This window comes from Equus caballus, chromosome 22 (assembly GCF_041296265.1).
Source record: "Equus caballus isolate H_3958 breed thoroughbred chromosome 22, TB-T2T, whole genome shotgun sequence".
NCBI classification, from domain to species: Eukaryota; Metazoa; Chordata; class Mammalia; order Perissodactyla; family Equidae; genus Equus; species Equus caballus.
The window spans coordinates 23,405,830-23,411,387 of NC_091705.1; the positions used below are offsets into that span (position 1 = coordinate 23,405,830).

Genomic DNA, 5,558 nt, shown 5'->3' on the forward strand with positions numbered 1-5,558 from the left:
AATAAATACAACATGCATTTTTATTTATACTGGCAACATTCCAGGAGGCAAGGAGCTATTTGCAAGCCTATATGCAGACCAGGATTTAGTCCCAGTACGTCCTCATGTTACTCACGTGAGTGGCATTGGGTGAATCACTTCACCAGTTTGAACCTCAGTTTCCCCATCCATAAAATAAAAGTGATGACAGTATCTACCTCTCGGATTGGCTGAAAGGATTAGCTGAGGTAATAGGTGTGCACCTAGCACATAGTAGGTCCAGTTTCCTCTCCTATCTATACTTCCTTTCCCACACCTCTTCCGCTTGAGTTTGATAAGTAAGGCATGTTATGAGAAAAATGCAGAAGTCAGCCAATGGAGTTTTAATAAAGCTCAGGAATCTACTGAGGCCAGACTCAGGGCAAGGTTATCTTCTTTTTCGTGCCCTCGAACTTCAAGCACTAAGTGACTTCAGTGGTAAATTCGGCTGGAAGTTGAGCTTCAGGCAGCACAGTTTACCGCTCTTGCAGAAAAGAAAGAACTTTTCGTTTTTGCCGCATTTCCCACGGCAGGTGCCATGAAGATTCCAGCATTTTTCAGCGCTGCCTGATACACAGAGAAAAAAAGAAGGGAGCTGACATCAGTCCTGAGGGGAAATAGGTCCTGGCTTGAGAGGACTAACAGCCAGGCAGGAAAGGGGGACCATAGAAAACGGGGGAGTCAGCTCCAGATTTATAGGGTGGTGGTAATACGTCTCACATCCTTTCTGGACAGCCCACTCCAATCCCAGCCCTTCCTGAACGTGCCCTCTCACGGGCTCAGTGGGTCATGAGGATTAGGATCATGGACAGTTGGAACCCACAGACCTGGATTTGAAATCTATCTACACAGCAAGCCAACTGGAAGATGCTGAGCAGATTACTTCCCTTCTCAGGTCATCAATTTCCTCTTTTCTAAAACGAACAGATTGCACCCACCTCAGAGCACTGTTGTGGGGATTAAGTGAAATAATGTATAAAAACCACTAGCTTTAAATAAATTCAGATATGACATGACAGGACCTCAGAACAAATTATAAATTTGAAAAATCATTTCATAAGTAAAGACTAAACTAGAAGAAACACATGATCAAATAAACACAAGAGGTAGTAGCTTAATAGAAATACAGGATGAAAAGAGGATGTTTTAATCAAAAAGAAAGGAAGAAAGAGATAAAAAGGAATCAACAGAAAATTCCAAATATTGATGATAGGCAAAAGAAATCCTATACAAATAATAGGAACCACTAAAGAAGAAAACAAAATCAAGGGACCAGAACAAATACTACAAACCGCTCAATACATTTTGCCAAAATAGAAAAAGATTTGAAAACATATACTGAAAGCGTCTATGGCATACTTGAGAATACTGACCCAAAGCAAGTTATATTCCAGTAAAATTACTGAACATTAAAGAAAAAGAATGCTTTGGGCATTCAGGCCAAAAAAATACAAAGTGACATAAGGGAAAAAAATTAAACTATACTTTTTTGTTAAAAAAAAAAATTAGAGGGCCCAGCCCCGTGGCCGAGTGGTTAAGTTTGTGCGCTCCCCTTCAGTGGCCCGCGTTTCACTGGTTCAGATCCTGCACGCGGACATGGGACTGCTCATCAGGCCATGCTGCGGCAACATCCCACACAGCACAACCAGAAGGACCTATAACTAGAATATACAACTACGTACCAGGGGTACTTTGGGGAGAAGAAGAAGCAAAGAAAAAAAAAAAGATTTGCAACAGATATTAGCTCAAGCGCCAATCTTTAAAAAATAAAAAAATAAAAACTAGACACATTTGACGATGCTTTATGCCAGAGAAAAAAAAATGGAGTCATATATTTAAGACACTCAAGTCAGGGCCAGCCCGGTGGCGCAGCGGTTAAGTTCACACGTTCTGCTTCTCGGCGGCCCGGGGTTCGCCAGTTCGGATCCCGGGTGCAGACATGACACCACTTGGCACGCCATGCTGTGGTAGGCGTCCCACATATAAAGTAAAGGAAGATGGGCATGAATGTTAGCTCGGGGCCAGTCTCCCTCAGCAAAAAAAAAAGAGGAGGACTGGCTGTAGTTAGCTCAGGGCTAATCTTCCTCAAAAAAAAAAAAAGAAGAAGACACTCAAGTCAAGAAAAAGTGGGCAAACAATGTTACATCTGACAAAACTGACTTGCAAGTACAAGGGACAAAAACAAACTGTTATCAACATACTGAAACTCAGGAAATATTGTTCCCATGAGCCCTTCCTAAGGAATCTACTAGGGAAAGAGTTTTGGACAAACAAAGGAGGGAGGCTTTGACACAGGACTGGTAACAAACATTAAATATAAAGTTGCCTGTAGAACTAGAATTAATGAGGGTTAAAAGGAGGGAGCAGAGTATGTAACGGCTATATGTTCTGACAATATAGATACAGTAACATATCAAAATGGGAGAATAATGGTGAGAGCAAATGCAGAAATTTTAACTAGTTTGAATGATCATGTTGTGGTGGTATTACTACACTTAGACTATTGTATATGTAATGAAGAGTAAATCAAATGAGTGATTATGGGATATTCTAATTCTATCGTCTTCTGTGACCTTGAGAATCAGAATTCTCGGTATAAGAAAAAAGATACTGATGTGAATAGAGGAAGTTGGTTTTGAATCTGAGTTCTCAATTTGAATTGAAAGTACCAGTATAAACTCACACGTATTTTATTTTTAAATATGTGAGTGATAGATAGATAGATAGATGATTGATGATAGATAGATACATCATAGAATTTTTTCAGCTCTAGTCACTGAAAAAGGCTAGAAACATTGCATTGACCAACCAATAGAAATTAGTATCCCTGGCACCCATATTGTAGTCTTAAAATACCATTTCCCACTGAAATAAAAGAAACCAGGGCTTCTTGGAGATATGGCTTATTCTGGGTCTTGGGCGGGAAATTATAAGATGAGCCTGAAATATTCTGCCATACTAGATACAAAGGAAGCTATCAAAGACTGGTAGAGATGTATCAAAACACTCAAGAGCCAAAGTGAAGAGATTGCCACTGGTCAAGAAGAGGGAAATTTGTGTTTCCATAGGGATAACTGCAATAGATTGCACTCGTGGCTTAGAACCATAAGTTCAAAATAATATTTCAGAAAATCTAATGGCTCAACCTCAGAGGCTGACAAATAACAATTTCATTATCTTGCAAACTGATGGGCAAAGACAGGGTCAAGCATTTACCCTGTGTTCTCTGAACCTTCTAAACCCAAAGGTAACCAAAAGTAGATGAAGTGAAGCATCTCTTTATAAGTGGTTCTGCTAATACGTGAATGCTCTTCCCAACGTATCCACATGGCTCGCCCCTCAATTCCTTCATCTTGTTCAAATGTCACCTTTTCAGTGAGGAAGTTCCTTAACAGCCCTTTTTAAATAGCAAATCCGCTCCTCTGATATTTGCTATCCCCTCCCCTGTTTACTCTGTCGCTGCCTCCCTCCTCCCCACGGAATGTAAGATCTGAGAGGACAAGGATCTTGTTTGTGTGACTGGTTGGTGGGTGGGGTGTGGGCGGGTGGTCGGTTCACTGCTCTGTCTCCAGCACCTGTCACAGTGCCCGGCCCCTGGAATCCACTAACAATATTTATTGAATAAATGAATTATTTAACTAAGTAATGACATATCCACTGTCCTCTAAATCCAGCTGCCAAGATGGGAAGGAAAAGGGAGAGAGGAGGGTAAAAGCAGAAACACTGAAAGACTAAACATTCACTCAAAGCAGAATAAATTAATCTGAGGGTGTTTTAAACCAGAAAAGATATGTAATTATCTGCTGAGTTTATCTGCAGCCCGCGTGCCCTTTGCAAGCTCCAGCTTTCCTGCCAGCAGGATGGAAGTTCCTGGGAAAGTTCAGATGAGTTATAGAAAATAGAGAAGCTACAGTTGTTTGTTGCACACCAAAATTTCAGTGTATTCCATGTTGACCTCTCAATCTAATACATTATTTCAAATAGAGAAACAAGTAGATTGGAACTCAGAGCAACCAAGTAGCTTACTGGGGGTCACAGAGCTAATAAACGGTGGAGCAGGTTCTCACCTGGGATTTGGAGGGCCTTCCCTCCTCCCCAGGTGAATGGTGTTTCGTGTGTGTGTCTACCATGAGCAGACACAAGGTGTGAGTCCAGAGTGTTCCCAAGCAGCGCGCTCAGGTCCTGACCCTGAGGAAACGTCAGGGAGATGCCTGGAGCGTGGTGGGGATGGAAGCTCCGGTCAGATGAGAAGGGGTAGACGGTCCTAGCACCCTGCGCTGGGAAAGTCTGACGAGGGCCCTTCTCTACTTAAAACCTTTCCACGGCTCTAGTTCAGGGGCTGGCACAGACAGGCAATGGTAATGAGATTCCGTCTCCCTTAAGGCAGTTGTGAATAGTGTGAAATCCAAGGGGTTATCGTGAGAAAAGGTCGCTTTCCATGCTTTCGCTGACCTCCCCCATGCCCCTCACAACCTAGACCACCTGCCCCTGACCCTTGGAGCTGACCAAAGAGAGGGGGTCCGAGGGAATAAGGGAAAAGTCTGGGGTCATTGTTGGTGCCTGAGGTCTGGCACCTGCCACCAGCGAAGCTGGCTGTCTGGGTGCCGGTTCCCCTATTCTGTGGGTTTAGAAAATAAAGAAGCTACATTTGCAGAGCAAAGTTTCAGTGTGTTCAGTGTTAATCCTTCAACCTGATTTATGATTTCAAATTGATAAATGAGTAAATTGAAGCTCAAAGGAGCCAAGGAGTTTCCCGGGGATATCACAGAGCTAGTGAATTGTGGGGCGGGGTCTAACCCAGGATTTGGGGGCTCTCCTCTCTTCCCCAGATGAGAGGTGTTTCACCTGCCACCTGCCAGCCCATCCTCCCGGGCCCTGGAGCGCCCTGACCAAGACCCACTCTCCACCCCTCACCCCCTGAAGAGGTCCAGGTTACCTGGAATGACCTGGGACAAGAGCAGCAGCACCGCCAGAGTCAGCAGGAAAGGCTTCATGACTTCAGCCAGCCCCAGGAGTAGTCTCAGGTCTGGTGAGTTGACGACAAATGGAGGAGAGCTCTGGGCTCTCTTCTCCCTCTAATCAACTGGGACAGATGTCACCTACACGTGCCCTCAGCTGCCCACGGGAACAGCCCGCCCTGGAACAGCCTGCCTCCCTCGGACTTCTCAGCCACTATCCCAATGCCCCCCACCACAGAGGGACCACACATCCCCGAGCTGATGCGCCTCCCTTTGCCCAACGTCTTTTAGGGACCAGCAGGGAGAAATCATACAACAGCCAGAAGGATTTTTTTTTAAACATATGTCAGCCCTTGTTATAACTTGAAACCCTCCTAGACTCCATGTCACACATAGAAAAAACTGCAGTCTTTTTTTTTAAAGATTTTATTTTTCCTTTTTCTCCCAAAGCCCCCCGGTACATAGCTGTGTGTTTCTAGTTGTGGGTCCTTCCAGTTGTGGCATGTGGGACGCCACCCCAGCATGGCCTGATGAGCGGTGCCATGTCCGTGCCCACCATTCAAACTGGTGAAACCCTGGGCC

General features: G+C 44.3%; 1 long non-coding RNA gene across 1 annotated transcript; it reads right to left on the reverse strand.

Moving 5' to 3' along the window:
* Positions 1-349: 349 nt before the first annotated feature.
* Positions 350-5,170, reverse strand: LOC106782435 (uncharacterized). The gene is made up of 2 exons (XR_001379500.3): positions 4,955-5,170; positions 350-585 (listed from the first exon to the last, which is right to left on the reverse strand). It is a non-coding gene; the product is annotated as an uncharacterized lncRNA (long non-coding RNA).
* Between the last annotated feature and the right edge of the window lie 388 nt (positions 5,171-5,558).